This window comes from Microcaecilia unicolor, chromosome 6 (genome assembly GCF_901765095.1).
Source record: "Microcaecilia unicolor chromosome 6, aMicUni1.1, whole genome shotgun sequence".
In the NCBI taxonomy this organism is placed as follows: domain Eukaryota; kingdom Metazoa; phylum Chordata; class Amphibia; order Gymnophiona; family Siphonopidae; genus Microcaecilia; species Microcaecilia unicolor.
This window is the reverse complement of record NC_044036.1, coordinates 21,517,135-21,534,587: the sequence shown is the minus strand read 5'-3', so window position 1 is coordinate 21,534,587 and position 17,453 is coordinate 21,517,135. Positions and strand designations below refer to the sequence as shown.

General features: G+C 45.8%; 1 protein-coding gene across 1 annotated transcript in view; it reads left to right on the top strand.

Moving 5' to 3' along the window:
- Nucleotides 1–17,453, top strand: part of AGBL4 (ATP/GTP binding protein like 4) — a 2,274,308-nt gene that overhangs the window by 1,457,625 nt on the left and 799,230 nt on the right. The window lies entirely within an intron of this gene.

The following is a 17,453-nucleotide window of genomic DNA, read 5'->3' as shown; positions in this document are numbered from 1 at the left end:
TCTACACTGAATATTCATGAGACACACCTGCATACATTTGAGTCAAGAGCCAGGGCCAGCTGATATGCAGAACTGCTTGCTGCACTCCAGGACTGACATTTGCCATCCCTGTGTTACGGCACGTGAGCTGCCAGTGAGTATATATCTGATTTTTTTGTTTTGTTGGTTTCACCCACTTATAGTAAGATGAGCTTAAATACATGTTGGGAGGGGGTAATTTCATTATGCCAAAAGAGGCACAAATTTACATCTGCTCCATAGAAGATGTAAATACAGTGCAATCCGCTTACGTGCAAGGGTCTGGGTCCAAAGAAATACATGCAGTTAACCAGAGCGTGCACTTAACCGTTGTGACCCAAAGAAACTTGACGTCTGATAAATATATATACAGTACTGTTTATTATGCGTACGGTATACAGTCTCCGTTAACTGACGTTATACAGTCTCCGTTAACTGACGTTAGGCTTCCTTGAAGTAATCAGTCATAGTCCTCTGTACACTCTTGTGTCTGTGAGTTCCATAGACTACATCTGCCAGACGGTAAAAACTGTCATAGCACTGACATCCAGTGGCCTCCAGATAGGCCCGCACGGTGTTGAGACACTCTAGCGCTCTTGCAAAAGTGACAGGAAGTTGTTGAATTTTGTCAGCATGTGCCTCGCTGCTCATTTCATCATCTGTTTCATCATCAGCCGTTGCCTGCATGTAGGCGCATATCTGCACATCAGTGCTGTCGTCAGCTGTTTGTCGATCGTAATCAACAGCTACGTAGTGATGAAACTCCTCTTCTGTAACTCAGGCTGGGATGTCAATAGCCTGTTCATCTGACGCATTTGCAACAGCTGCATCTGTTTCGTCCCCAGGGTATTTTTTCTAGCAAAAAAGGTGCCGGTACTTCAAATGCCAGTCCACCCTTTAGGAGTGGGATGATCACTGAGGGATCCACCCCACAGTAGTCAGTCCCCCTGCAACCAGTTATAGAATCTATGACAAGGCAGAATTGGTGTGTAGAGCCTGAGCTCTTTCATTAAAACTTGGGGACTATGGGTCAGTTTTAGCATGCAATGGAAAAGGTGCCGGTACTCAGTACCTCCAAGTACCCCCTCAAAAAAAGCCCTGTTCGTCCCTCTCCACATCCTTAACAAAGCTTGCCCGCTTGTAGCAGTTCACAATGGTTGCCTGTGTAACATGATTCCAGGCTTCTTTCTGCATATGTAGGGAATCCAACAGTGATAGATTATGAGCCAGTTCAACAGCACGTTTATCCTTGCCAGTCTGGTCATCCATAATGCTCATTAGATGACGTAGCACAAGAGCCCAATAATGTTGTTTGAAATTGGCTATTATGCCCTGATCCATAGGTTGGATCAGAGAGCTAGTGTTTGGTGGCAGGAAGACCACCTTGACGTTAGACAGCTTGACATCATCACTGTGTGCAGCACAATTATCACAAAGCAACAAAATCTGACGCTTTTGTGCCCGCATTCTAGTGTCTAACTTCTTTAGCCACTGCTTCCAAATTTCCCCAGTCATCCATGAATTTGCATTAGCCTCATATGACACAGGAAGTCACTTAACATTCTTGAAGCAACGGGGCTGTTTGCTCTTTCCAATGATGAGTGGTTCCAACTTCTCACTCCCATCCATATTGCAGCAAAGGAGGATCATCAGTCGGATCCTTTGACATTTTACCTCCTGTAGTTTCGACTTGTTTGAATGCAAGTGTTCCATCAGGAATCACTTGCCAGTAGAGACCGTTTTCATCAGCATTGAAAACGTCACGAGGTGCAAACTCGTTCAAGATGGTAGGAAGAACTGAAACAACCCAATTTTCAGCACCAAAGTCATCAGTGTCTTGTTTTTCACCATGCTGTTTCTTGAATTTTATGTTGTTCCTCTCCTTCCATCTTTCCAACCATCCAACAGTGGCTTTGAATTCAGTTAGTCCAAGACTTTCAGCTAGCTGATTAGCTTTCGCCGTAAGCAGTGGACCACTGACAGGAAACTGTCTGCTCCTGACTTGAGAAAACCACCGAAGAAGAGCATCTTCTACCTCCTCAGCTTTCCCACCTGTTTTCGTTTCCGGTGTGGATTTGTATTGTTTTGCCAGTCTTCCAGAAGCTGGTCTTTCTGCTTCAAGATACATGAAATTTGACTGGGATTGACACCATATTCTTTAGCGCCATAGATGCTTGACTTTGTTTGTTTTCTCATTTTTTAAGAACTTTTATTCATTCAGCCAGTGTTAAAGTCTTACAGTTGCACGACAACGACGACTCCTGTGTACACTCTAACAACATTCTTTCGCTTATTCTGCCTGTGGCAGTTAAAGGGGCGGTATATTTGAAATCTCGTTGGTTGTCATGCGCCAATTGGCTTCCATATTCCGTGCGCACGCTTATGCGGAGTCTTTCCTGCAGAGGAGCGGTCTTAACCCATGCATATAAATGAACCTTTTCTCACACGAGCACGCAGCTTTGGAACTCACTGCCATGCAACTTAAGAGCGATCCACAAACAAGCATCCTTCCACAGATTACTGAAGACCCATCTGTTTGAGACAACTTACGGAAAAAACCAAAACACATCAATGCATCACACATCCACTTATGATCTCTCATCCCCCCTAATTCCACATTACTCATACATATACTTACAGGAATATGTACACCATGTGCCTATGTGTCTTAACACTGCCCTTAAGCTTCCCATTGTCTCCTCCCAAAGTCTCCCTGTTGATGTCCCATTGTGATATTCCTAATGATGATTCGACTATCTCACATAACTTGTACAATGTAACCCATAACCAATTTGTAACAACTGTATTCTCATTATTCATATCTTATTGTAAGCCACACTGAGCCCGCAAAGAGGTGGGAAAATGTGGGATACAAATGCAAACAATAATAAATAAATAAATAAACCTTGCACTTATCAGTGGTGCGCTAAACCGAACTTTGTCCCCAGCCAGTTTCCCTCCAGGCCCGCCCAGCCCCGGGTGTCAGCAGGTGGGGAGGGGGGTGCTCTGCTGGCGTTGCAGTCCCCACCTGCCTACCAGCTCCACGATCGACGAGCAGACGACCCTCGTCTTCCATCCGGCATTGAGTCTTAAAGAAAAAAAAAAGCCCGGAGAAACGCCTCGCGTCTGCTGTGCACTGCTGTAAAGCAAGCAGCAAATCGTCTCGTCGGTCCTTCCTTCACTGTGCCCGCCCTTGCGGAAATAGGAAGTTACATCAGAGGGCGGGACACAGTGAAGGAAGGACCGACGAGACGATTTGCTGCTTGCTTTACAGCAGTGCACAGCAGACGCGAGGCGTTTCTCCGGGCTTTTTTTTTTTTTCTTTAAGACTCAATGCCGGATGGAAGACGAGGGTCGTCTGCTCGTCGATCGTGGAGCTGGTAGGCAGGTGGGGACTGGGTCGTGCAGGGGGGCTCAGATGGGATGTCGGGGTGGGGTGGGGAGGGGTTCAAATTTATAGTAGAAAGCTGCGCAGGCTTCTGTTTCTGTGAGTCTGACGTCCTGCACGTATGTGCAGGACGTCAGACTCACAGAAGCAGAAGCCTGCGCGGCCACATTGGTGATCTGCAAGGGCCGACTTCTACATGGAATGTTGCTAGTGGAATAGCAACATTCCATGTAGAATCTCCAATAGTAGCAACATTCCATGTAGAATCTCCAATGGTATCTATTTTACTGTCATAGTAATGCTTGAATGTTTTCACTTATATACACTGTCAGCTAGCACATTTGCTTATTTCCGATCTGAGGAAGAAGGGCAACCTTCGAAAGCTAATCAAGAAATGTATTAAGTTATGTCCAATAAAAAAGGTATCATCTTATTTTCTTTTCCATGTTTTATTTTGTTTGATTTCTATTGATAACCTTAAGAGTGGACTAACACGGCTACCACACTCCTCATTCATAATAGATTTTCTAAATGTTAAACATCCATAGCTATCCCAGTATCTTTATGATACTGGATTGTAAAATTGGATTCTTACAACAAATTACTTTCTTATGCATTGTTCTTGGTTGTGCATCCTATTCTGTTTATTGTAAGCCACATTGAACTCAAAGTTGTTTGGAATAATGTGGGATATAAATGTCACAAATAAATAAAACATAAATTGGGAGGTAATGCAAAATCAAATTTTGGGTATGTTTGTTGTGCTGTCTGTCATTCCATGCTAGGTTGCATCGATCATCAGGTATTTTTTGTATAAATATGTTTTTAATTTCTTGCGAAAACTTTTGTAGTTGATGTCGTGTTATATATCCTTCGGCAATGCATTCCACCATCTGGCAGTATTAAATGGGAAGTTTGCTGCTTTGTAGGTCACCCCTTTAGGGAAAGAGAAGGGAAAGGGGACTTGCTATACTGCCTTTCTGTGGTATTTTGCAACTACATTCAAAGCGGTTTACATATATTCAAGTACTTATTTTGTACCTGGGGCAATGGAAGGTTAAGTGACTTGCCCAGAGTCACAAGGAGCTGCAGTGGGAATCGAACCCAGTTCCCCAGAATCAAAGTCCACTGCACTAACCACTAGGCTACTCCTCCACTCATTCCACCAATAAGAGCCAACCTCATCAGTGATGTCACAATGGCTTCATTGCTCGATACTTGGCTCACTTCTGATATTGTGATGTCATAAGGGAAAGGGGGAAAGGGAAATTGGACTTGATATACCGCCTTTCTGAGGTTTTTGCAACTACATTCAAAGCGGTTTACATATATTCAGGTACTTATTTTGTACCAGGGGCAATGGAGGGTTAAGTGACTTGCCCAGAGTCACAAGGAGCTGCAGTGGGAATCGAACCCAGTTCCCCAGGATTAAAGTCCACTGCACTAACCACTAGGCTACGCCTCCACTCATTCCACCAATAAGAGCCAACCTCATCAGTGATGTCACAATTGCTTCATTGCTCGATACTTGGCTCACTTCTGATATTGTGATGTCATAAGGGAAAGGGGGAAAGGGAAATGGAACTTGATATACCACCTTTCTGAGGTTTTTGCAACTACATTCAAAGCAGTTTACACAGTATATACAGGTTCTTATTTGTACCAGGGGCAATGGAGGGTTAAGTGACTTACCTAGAGTCACAAGGAGCTGCAGTGGGAATTGAACTCAGTTCCCCAGGATCAAAGTCCGCTGCACTAACCACTAGGCTACTCCTCCACTTTACAGCTGGGATGGTGTAGGATGAGGTAGTCTCTCAGTCTTGCCTTTATGTGTTTATGAAGTTTGATATTTGTATTTATTTTTTACATATTTGAATGTTTTTATGTTTAATGATTCAATCTTCTTTGCTCCTGATGCAGCCACAGTTTGGCATAAGGTGGCCATGTCGGGCATCCGTTTGTAAATCCTGGGAGTATTTAAGAACCAATAAAGACTGTGGGGCAAGAGCAGAGTTCATGCATACATTTACACCTTTTTCAGAGCATTGTCATTGAATATCTGGTTTATTTTTGGTTGGTTTAAAGATAACCAGCTTGCTCGATATTAAGATTTAGCCGGGTATCTTTAAATCGGCCAAAGATATTCCACGTTTTCATGCAGCCAAATATGGCCGCTAAACTGGTGGATAGCTGGTTATATCGGTTGAAATAACCGGCTATCAGCTAGTCGCTAACCGGGGATATTCAGCGGGGATAGCTGGTTATCCCCCACTATATATCAGCAGATAGCTGGTTAAGCGCTATTTAACTGGTCAGCAGCCGTTCTAGCCGGTTAAATAGCGCTGAATATCGGAAGGTGTATTTCTTTTCATAAGGTTTGTTTTTCTTTCTGTTCCTCAATAGTTATGTAATTAGAAGAAACCAGCCTAAACATGGCATCCATCTTTAAAGCAGGTTTGGAACAGTATTACGGTCAGTGGCGTTCCTAGGGGGGGGCGGTCCGCCCCGGGTGCACGCCGCTGGGGGGGGTGCCGCGTGTGCCTGCCCTCCGTTGTTCCATGCTTCTTCTCTGCCCCCGAACAAGTTACTTCCTGTTCCAGGGCAGAGAAGAAGCATGGAACAATGGAGGACAGGCGTGCACGGCACCCCCCCCCCCCAGCGGCGTGCACCCGGCGGGGGGAAGGTTCCTTCGCAGGGGTGTCCTTTGGCGGGGACGGGGGTCCGCGCTGCATCGGAGGGGGGGCGCTGCACCCAGGGGGCGGGGCGCATCGGCGATCCACCCCAGGTGCCAGCCCCCCCAGGAACGCCACTGATTAGGGTACCTATCGCTCGCTAATAATTTTGAAGTGCAATATAATGCAGAGCCTTTGAGTTCTCTTTTCTGTTTCATTGTGTTATCAAGAGACTGAACTCAAGGGTTTATGAAATCTTGCGGTGCAGCATGATATATGGTGTCTAATTCTTTTCAGTACAGAAGGAAATTACAAGAGATACAACTTTAGATGCTTAAGTCTTGATAAAAGAAGGCTTACAACATAAAGCTTTGTCTTTGCAGCACCAAACTGCTATTCAAATTCAAAGCATGAGTCTGAATGAGCCAAATGAGAAATATTAGCTTCATATTTTTCTCCTTATACCCGTTATTATTTTCCTTATATCCTTTGTTGCTAGGTATTTTGATTCCTTAGACAGATATACTGTGCAGGGCATATAGAGAGAGAGACAGAGGTACTGTGGGTTATCCAAGAAACAGGAAATGGAATTTTTACTCATATTGGTGTGATATTCAGACTTTCTGTCCTAAGAGTCTGTAGTATTCATAAAGGGGGTAGTTAAAGCCTGTTTTAGGCATAGGAAAGGACATATAAAATTATGCGACTGCATCTGAGATGAAAAACAGGCGCAGAGAAAAAGTGTGATTACTTTCTATAGTCTGAGCATAGGCATTCCAGGATACCTTGGCTGGAGGGAACGCAAAGCTGTGATATATAACCATATTTTATCAAACTACAGTATTCAGGTGCAAGAGCAGAGTTCATGCATACATTTACACCTTTTTCAGAGCAGGTATACATTTGTTTATTTATTTTAATGCCTCTGTATAAGACGTTGGTGAGGCCCCACCTAGAGTATTGTGTTCAGTTTTGGAGGCCGTACCTTGCGAAGGATGTTAAAAAAATGGAAGCGGTGCAAAGAAAAGCTAAGAGAATGGTATGGGATTTGCGTTCCAAGACGTATGAAGAGAGGCTTGCTGACCTGGACATGTATACCCTAGAGGAAAGGAGGAACAGGGGTGATATGATACAGACGTTCAAATATTTGAAAGGTATTAATCCGCAAACGAATCTTTTCCGGAGATGGGAAGGCAGTAGAACGAGAGGACATGAAATGAGATTGAAGGGGGGCAGACTCAGGAAAGATGTCAGGAAGTATTTTTTCACGGAGAGGGTGGTGGAAGCTTGGAATGCCCTCCCGCGGGAGGTGGTGGACATGAAAACGGTAACGGAATTCAAACATGCGTGGGATAGGTATAAAGGAATCCTGTGCAGAAGGAATGGATCCACAGAAGCTTAGCTGAAATTGGGTGGCGGGGGGAAGAGGGGTTGGTGGTTGAGAAGCTAGGATAGGGGCGGGCAGACTTATACGGTCTGTACCAGAGCCGGTGATGGGAGGTGGGACTGGTGGTTGGGAGGCGGGAAATACTGCTGGGCAAACTTATACGATCTGTGCCCTGAAAAAGACAGGTACAAATTCAAGGTAAGGTATACACATATGAGTTTATCTTGGGCAGACTGGATGGACTGTGCAGGTCTTTTTCTGCCGTCATCTACTATGTTACTATGTTACTATTCATTTACTAGCCATTAAGCCTGTTAAAACGGGTGAGTATTGGTCTGTTCTATTTTCATGTCTAATTCCCTCCCTCCCAGCTCCAAGGCCCCCCTCCCTCCCAGCTCCAAGGCCTCCCTCCCTCCAAGGCCCCCCTCCTTCCGAGGCCGCCCTACGAATTTTAAAAGTCATCATACCTCATCGGGTACAGCGGCGGGCAGCAGCAGTGAAAAGCATGCGAATTGTGCGCTTCAGGAGCCTTCCTTTCTCTGTCTCAGTTGTGGTCCCGCCCTCATTTCCTGTTTCTGCAAGGGCAGGACCACAGCTGAGACAGGGAAGGGAAGGCTCCTGAAGCGCCGAGCAGCTCGCACGCTTTTCACTGCTGCCGCCTGCCGCCATAACCCCGATGACGTAACTTAGATGACTTTTAAAATTCAGAGGGAGGGGGACTGGAACTGGACGGCTGGTCGGGGCGGAGTTCAGGTGCGCGGGGCTCCCTTTGAGCGCGAGGCCATATGCGGTAGCCTAGCCCTAAGACCGGCCCTGCTCGCCCCGCCTCTGGACTGTTGCTGTCTGAACGTTCGGGCTCTACTGCGCATTTGCGGGGGAGTCGGTCACTTGTCATTTATATAGATTGATTAGGATTTATTTACCACCATTTTGAAGGAATTCACTCAGGGGTCCTTTTACCAAGTTGCGGGAAAAAGGGCCCTGGACTAGCAGCGGGGGCCATTTTTCCCATGTGACAGGGCCGTTTGTTTTCTGTAGCCAGTAAAAGCCCTGCCCCCCCCCCCCCAAAAAAAATGGCCACACGGTGACATAACTCTTACTGCGTGGCCATAAAGCAGGGAGCCCTTACCACCACCCACTGAGGTGGTGATAAGGGCTCCCATGATAACCCGGCAGCAACTGGGCAGCAGCGGCGGTGCCAGATTACTGCCAGGTTATCGCCACACAAGCCATTTCCTGGGGTTTTCTTTTTCCTCTAGAAATAGCGCATGCTGAGGTCAGGACTACCGCTGGCAGCCGGTAGTCCCAGAAGAATGAGCGGTAAGCTCATGTTGGGCTTACCGCCGCTCTATAAAAGAGCCTCTAAAGGTGGTATACAGCATGGGTTTGTGCGTGTTTTGGGTGGGGCGAGTTCTGCTGTCTTATTTTATAAAGGCATCGTGCAGATTTGGCCTAATTCTATATATTGTGCTCAAAATTATGTGCACAAATATAGGCGTACACCCAACTGATGAATGAGCCAATTAGCGCCAACAATTGGATACTAATAATTATCAGCACTAATAGGCATTAATTAAAATTTGCGCTGACATCTTTAGGCATCGGGGTTCACGCATAAAGATCTAAAAAGGTGGCATGGCCATGGCAGGGGCATGGACGTGGGCGGATCAGGGATGTTCCTGGAATTTGTGCACAGGTGTTATAGAATTTGGGGGCTCTGCACCCAATCCAGGTGGTGGAAATTAGAGCAGGTTTCAGTTAGTGTAAATTCTTGAGTTCAAAACAGGGGAATAGCCAGACTTCGGCGGGAGGGGGGGTCCAGAGCCCAAGGTGAGGGGACACATTTTAGACCCCTCAGCACCACCGACCCCCCCCCCGCCATTGCCGACCCCTCCACTGCCGCCGCCACCACCAATTTTGATCCCCCCGCCAACAACCCTCTTGACCCCCCCTCGCGCCGCCAACCCTCCCCTGCCGTCGCCGTTGCCTACCTTTGCTGGTGGGGGACCCCAACCCCCGCCAGCCGAGGTCCTCTTCTTCGTGCAGGACGTCAGACTCAGAAACAGAACGAAGGAAGAAGAGGACCTCGGCTTGGGGTCCCCCGCCAGCAAGGGTAAGCGACGGTGGGTTGTCGGTGTGGGGGGGGGGGGGGGGTCGAGAGGGTTGTCAGCAGGGGGGTCCAGGGCCAAATCCATGGGGGCCCAGGCCCCCCTGGCCCCACGTAGCTACGCCACTGGTTCAAAACCAGGCCCGGATCCAGGCACCAAATGCTATTCTATAAAGAGTGTCCAACTCTGAGCGCCATTTATAGAATAGTGCTTAGTGATAATTTTTATCAGCGCCCAAATTTGGGCACCATTTACAGAATTGAGTCCATTGCCTTTAAAATAAAAGGGATTAAAATGGGCACCTTGTTATAAAATCACCATCAAAGATGGAAAATGTATAATTAAGGCCACGGTTAAATAGAATGCACATACCGTCACAGACATCTGTATTTAAAATGACTCCTTGGAATTTATGAATTTACACTTCTTTCTACTACTACTACTACTACTTGACATTTCTAGAGCGCTACTAGGGTTACGCAGCGCTGCACAGTTTAACAAAGAAGGACAGTCCCTGCTCAAAGGAACTTACAATCTAAAGGACGAAATGTCAAGTTTGGGCAGTCTAGATTTCCTGAATAGAGGTATGGTGGTTAGGTGCCGAAGGCCACATTGAAGAGGTGGGCTTTGAGCAAGGATTTGAAGATGGGCAAGGAGGGGGCTTGGCGAATGGGTTCAGGAAGTTTATTCCAAGCATGGGGTGAGGCGAGGCAGAGAGGGCGGAGCCTGGAGTTGCCGGTCGTGGAGAAGGGTACTGAAAGGAGGGATTTGTCTTGAGAGCGGAGGTTACGGGTAGGAACCTAGGGGGAGATGAGGGTAGAGAGGTAGGGAGGGGCTGCAGAACGAGTGCATTTCTAGGTTAGTAGGAGAAGCTTGAACTGTATGCGGTACCTAATCGGAAGCCAGTGAAGTGACTTGAGGAGAGGGGTGATATGAGTATATCGGTCCAGGCGGAAGATAAGACGTGCAGCAGAGTTCTGAACGGATTGAAGGGGGGATAGATGGCTAAGTGGGAGGCCAGTGAGGAGTAGGTTGCAGTAGTCAAGGCGAGAGGTAATGAGAGAGTGGATGAGAGTTCAGGTGGTGTGCTCAGAGAGGAAAGGGCGAATTTTGCTAATGTTATAGAGGAAGAAGCGTCAGGTCTTGGCTATCTGCTGGATATGCGCAGAGAAGGAGAGGGAGGAGTCGAAGATGACTCCAAGGTTGCGGGCAGATGAGACTGGGAGGATGAGGGTGTTATCAACTGAGATAGAGAGTGGAGGGAGAGGAGAAGTGGGTTTGGGTGGGAAGACAATAAGCTCGGTCTTGGCCATGTTCAGTTTCAGGTGGCAGTTGGACATCCAGGCAGCAATGTCGGATAAGCAGGCCGATACCTTGGCCTGGGTTTCCTCAGTGATGTCTGGTGTGGAGAGCTAAAGCTGGGTGTCGTCGGCATAAAGATGATATTGGAAACCATGAGATAAGATCAGGGAGCCCAGGGAAGAGGTGTAGATTGAAAAAAGGAGGGGTCCAAGGACGGATCCCTGAGGAACTCCAACAGAGAGCAGGATGGGGGTGGAGGAAGAACCATGAGAATGTACTCTGAAGGTACGGTGGGAGAGATAAGAGGAGAACCAGGAGAGGACAGAGCCCTGGAACCCAAATGAGGACAGTGTGGCAAGAAGTAAATTGTGATTGACAGTATCAACAGCGGCGGATAGGTCGAGGAGGATGAGGATGGAGTAGTGGCCTTTGGATTTGGCAAGGAACAGGTCATTGCAGACTTTAGATAGTGCCGTTTCTGTCGAGTGTAGGGGGCTAAAGCCAGATTGAAGCGGATCGAGGATGGCATGAGAGGAGAGAAAATCAAGGCAACGGCTATGAACGGTGCGTTCAAGTATCTTGGAGAGGAAGGGTAGGAGGGAAATTGGGCAGTAGTTGGAGGGACAGGTAGGGTCAAGTGATGGTTTTTTGAGGAGTGGTGTGACTGCAGCATGCTTGAAGGTGTCAGGGACAGTTGCAGTGGAGAGAGAGAGGTTGAGGATATGACAGATGGGGGGGTGACAGTAGGAGAGATGGTGTTGAGTAAGTTGGTGGGGATGGGGTCAGAGGAACAGGTGGTGCATTTCGAGGAGGAAAGAAGATGGGCGGTTTCCTCTTTGGTGATATCAGGAAAAGAGGAGAAGGAGGCCTGGGTTGGTTGGTTGAGGGATTGGGTCAAAGGGTGAAGAGGAGGAGATGGTTTGGTGGTGAATTCGAGGTTAATCTTCTGCACCTTGTTGCGGAAGTAATCAGCCAGTGATTGAGGAGAGAGTGAGGAGGGGGGTGGGAGCAGAGGGCACTTTGAGGAGGGAGTTAAGGGTGGCGAAGAGACGACGAGGGTTAGAGCTGAGGGAATTAGTCAATTGGGTGTAATGGTCCTGTTTGGCGAGGAATAGGGAGGACTGGAAGGAGGATAGCATGAATTTGTAATGAATGAAATCAGTATGGGTGCGAGATTTCCTCCAGAGGCGTTCAGCAGATCGGGCACAGGAGCGAAGGCATCGGGTGCAAGGGGTCAGCCAGGGCTGGGGATTAGTACGCCTTGTGGGAGATGGATGGTGCAAGGGTGTCCAGTGCAGAGGAGACAGTGGCATTGTAAGTGGAGATAGCCTTGTCAACAGACTCGGAGGACATGATGGAAGGGAGGAGATTAGAGATACTGGAAGATAAGGTGGAAGGGTCGACAGCCTGGAGATTCCTTGAAGTAGTGGTTAGTGTTGGGCGGGACTGATGAAGTGTGAAGGTGATCAGGTGATGGTCAGAGAGAGGAAGAGCTGAGGCGCAGAAATTGGAGGGTGAGCAGGTAGAGGAGAGGACGAGGTCAAGACAGTGGCCAGATTGGTGAGTAGGGTTGGTGGAGCTCAGTTGGAGGTTGAAGGAGGAGGTTAGAGTGAGGAACTGAGAAGCATAAGAGTCGGATGGGTCATCAGTGTGTATGTTAAAGTCTCCAAGAATGAGGGATGGGGATGAGGGCCTTTTACCATGCACATGTGCATATTTTGAAAAGTTATGTGCATAAATGCAAACCTTCTCCCACCCCCAAGAATGCCTCCATGTGGTTCAGGTGAGGTTGTGTGTATGCACATTATTTGATGCACCTATTGAACTCACAGCTTTATAAATACTTATTTGTATGCATAAAAAACTGCTTTACATGCAGAACTGGCTTTTAAAATTGTTTTCCACATGGCTGCTAGTGGAATAGGAATTTTCAGTCTGCCCAATATTTGGAGAGATTCTGGACTCTTAGGGGCCCTTACATAAAGCATCAGTAAGCCCGACGCAGGCATACCGCACGCAAAGTTGGACCTACCGTTGGCCCAACACGGCCACTGGTGGTAGTTCCAGCTCAAGTATGTGCCATTTCCAGTGCGCCAGAAATTTGTTTTCTAGCGCAGCGCTAGCTCGGTGATAATCAGGCATCACCATGCGCTGCCCAGTTACCGCTGGATTACTGTGGGAGCCCTTACCACCACCTCAGTGGGTTATCTTACTGCATGGCCATTTGTTTGTTTGAGCTTTTTACCTGCTGCAGTAAAAAGAGCCCTCGGACATGGGAAAAACTAACCCCACTGCTACCACAGGGCCCCTTTTCCCGCACTTCTCAAGTATCTCTTCCTATTTTCAGTCTTGATCCTACAGTTCTGCAAAGCAAGCCACACTCAACATGGGAATCCTTCAAGTGCTTCAAAGTTAGCAAATATATGGTCATATTTGATGACTAGAATGTTTTCAGTGTTCCAAGATATTGGGGAAAGCCTTTGGAATATTGGACTGGATATGGAGAGGTATGACCAGCAGAATAAAAGACACACTAATACTTCTGTGCAAAGGGTTGCGTCCAGTTCTTTCCGTCTGTACCTCCAAAGTTATTTAGACTTGACTTTACAACATTTGATTACATGCCTCACCAAGTTAGTTCATGGTGAGCTACAGTGGAAATTTTATACAGGTACAGACACTATTGTCCCTGTCTCTAGTTGGCTCACAATCTAAACTTGTACCTGAGGCAATGGAAGGTTAAGTGATTTGTCCAAGGTCACAAAGAGCTACAGGGCAGCGCTGTATTGTTCCTCTCTGTTCTGCAATCTTACATTCATATCTGGTCAACAGGCATATAATGTTCCACCAAAAAAACAGAAGAAACCAAAGATGTTGGTTTTCAATTGCGTATAATGGTTAAGAAGGCAGTGGCAATTAAGATGTCAAACAGATATTTCAATTCCATCGATATAGAATCTGGAAGACTAGAGGGGCATAATTGAAAGGGACGTCCAAGTTTTGTTGAGGATGTCCTCGCAAAATGTCCCGATGGAGAGGTGGGGAAACCTGTATTATTGAAACAAGATGGACGTCCATCTTTCATTTCGATAATACGGTCAGGGACGCCCAAATCTTGAAATTTAGGTCGTCCTTAGAGATGGTCGTCCCTAGACTTGGTCATTTCTGATTTTCGGAGATAATGGAAACCAAGGACGTCCATCTCAGAAACGACCAAATGTAAGCCCTTTGGTCATGGGAGGAGCCAGCATTTGTATTGCACCAAATTAGCACCAATAATTGGTCACTAACAATTATTGGTGTTAATTGGTAACAATTTGAATTTACGTGTGCATCTTGCTAGATGCTATTCTATAAAGTTAGTACATAAGTACATAAGTATTGCCATACTGGGAAAGACCAAAGGTCCATCGAGCCCAGCATCCTGTTTCCAACAGTGGCCAATCCAGGTCACAAATACCTGGCAAAAACCTAAATAGTAGCAACATTCTTTGTAGAACCCCAAAGAGTAGCAAGATTCTAGAATTCTAAAGAATAACAAGATTCCATGCAGTATTTCAAAGTGTAGCAACATTCCATGTAGAACCCCAAAGAATAGCAAGATTCCATTCAGAATCCCAAGTACGTAAGTGTTGCCATACTGGGACAGACCAAAGGTCAATCAAGCCCAGCATCCTGTTTCCAACAGTGGCCAATCCAGGTCACAAATACCCGGCAAGATACCAAAAATGTACAAAACATTTATACTGCTTATCCAAGAAATAGTGGATTTTCCCCAAGTCCATTTAATAATGGTCTATGGACTTTTCCTTTAGGAAGCCGTCCAAACCTTTTCTAAACTCCACTAAACTAACCACCTTTACCACATTCTCTGGCAATGAATTCCACGTTGAGTGAAGAAAAACTTTCTCCGATTCGTTTTAAATTTACTACATTGTAGCTTCATCGCATGCCTCCTAGTCCTAGTATTTTTGGAAAGCGTGAACAGACGCTTCACATCTACCCACTCAACTCCACTCATTATTTTATAGACCTCTATCATATCTCCCCTCAGCCGCCTTTTCTCCAAGCTGAAGAGCCCTAGTTGGTGTAAATCCTCGTGCCTCAAATTGGGCATGGATCCTAGTGCTAAGCACTATTCTATAAATGGCGCCCAACTCAGAGCACCGTTTGTAGACTAGCACTCGGCACTCATTTTTTTTTGGCACCCAAATTTACCATTTACTGAATCCAGCCCTACATGCGTAAATGTTACTTCCAACTTTATAGAACTGACCTTTACATAACCAGGAATGCACATACAGGAAGGCAATATTAGAGAGTAAAGAGAAGGAAAACAAGTAAAGAATTTAACTAAAGAAGATGAGATTCTGTCCAGTTGGACCTGGCAGCCAGACAAGAAGAGATTTAAACTAGACAAAAACCAAACCACGGGGACCACAAACGAATAAGATAGGAGAGGTAAAAATAGGACCTTATCTGGAGACCTAGATAGTTCTTTCGAAACTAAAAGAACCAACAAAGGAGAGAAGAATTGATCAATGGTTGCAACTTCTTTTAACAATTGTGAATGCCAGGGTTGACATCTGACTGGTTACATGAAAATCCATATGCTCCTGCTCTCCCAAGGCATTGTCATGTTCCCCGTTTATTGTTTGGAAAGCCGGCATTGATGCTTGTCATCCTTGCTTGTATGCTTTGTCTTTGTGCCAACTTCTTTTTCGAAGAAGTAGAAAGTGGCATCAGCTCCCAGTGTCTCACAGCAAGCATGCTTTGCATTTACTAATGCACGGGGACTGACTGACTAATAGTAACACGAAAGCAGTTCTGACAGGACAAGGGCTTGATGCTGGAAAGGAAAAAAGCAAAACAGCGCATGTCCAGCATACGCTATGACTTTCTGGGGCCAGGAAAGCCACTGGTTCAATATTTGTTTTATGGATTTTCTACAGTATAAATCTATATGAAAGAAACAGCTGATATGAATTTCGTAAAATGGCTACCTTTGGAAAGAGAAGCAACAGAAAAAAAAGAGGTATCTTCAGCTTTCGAATGAGCCACGAGCTATTCTAAATTGAAATATGCTTGCAGCTGTGAAAATAAGATGATTCCAGTTATGAGAGAGAATCAAGCATATAGATTTTTCCCTTATAATTTCGGAGATTAGGGAACATCATTTAGGAAACTTGAGATATTTTTTCACCATATATATAGTCTTTTGCAGCAAATTACATCCAGGTACAAGTTCCTGTCCAGAACAGCGTATAGCAGTGGTTCCCAAACCTAGTCCTGGAGGCCGCCCCAGCCAGTCAGGTTTTCAGGATATTCGCAATGAATATTCATGAGAGAGATGTGCATGCAGTGCAGACAGTGCATGCAGATCTTTCTCAAGAATATTCACCATGGAGATGGTAAAAACCTGACTCACTGGGGTGCCTCCAGGACCAGGTTTGGTAACTCCTAAAAAATATACCCGGAATTGTCTTACAGCATTTGCTTGTCACTCTACTATCTTATTTCATCATTATCATGTTAAACAAGATCCTTTTGTAATGCTAATTTTATATTCTCTTATACATTTCCAACATTCATGATGTATTGTTAGCCACATTGAGCCTGCAAAGAGGTGGGAAAATGTGGGATACAAATGCAATAAATAAATAAATAAATAAACAAACAAACAATAAACCACTGGCGTATAGTATAAGTAAGTGCCCAGGGACAATGCAATGATGTATCTTGTACGTACTGAGCCATTTATAATATATTTGCCTACATTTCTGCTCTGCTATCTGATTTCTGTGGTCTTTATGATATTCAGCCTACTTTTATAAATTATCCTCTATCATTTTTCATGTTGCGTCACATCACCTCTTCAACAGCTCTACAGTAATTATCACCCTCTATTTAGACCTAATTCTTTAGACGCTCAGAATATTTTTATAACTTGGCTTTGGTGATGACATCAAATTAAAAAGTTCCAGGCAGAATTTATGCATTCTGGTTTTCTGAATAAATGTACACTGTTTCCAACTCTTCTAGACATCTCTGAAATTTGGTGTGGATTGAATGCCAGAACCAAAAGTTACTAGCTGGCATAATTGCACATACGTATCTGTGTAATATATGGATAGCCCTACCAGAAAAAAACAGCACCATGGGCCTTTAAAAATGGAACACAGGAAGTAGTCCTGAAAACAAAGGACCTATTGGTGAGTAAGGGGGGTCTAAGATGGCGGACACTACTCGTTAACGCGCATCGAGGCTCTGTGGACTCCTATTCCTATTTTCCTGAAATTACTTTTAAACTACAAACTATGCCCCATACAAAAAGGAAAGGGCTGGTTAGGGGCTTACCGACTGCGCCCAGAGCCTCCCAAGCAGTCCAGCGGACCCTTGATGAATTCGCGACGAGTACTCCACGGGATAGAGAGGCGAGGAGCCCTGCTGTGGGAGCGATCGGAGGAGCGGTGGCTCCCCTGGTGGTAGAGACGACGCTTTCCTCGCCCGAATTGAACCCGCCTCCATGTCCAGCAGAACTCCGTGGGGAGGTGGAACCTTCGGAGGTGACCGGAGAA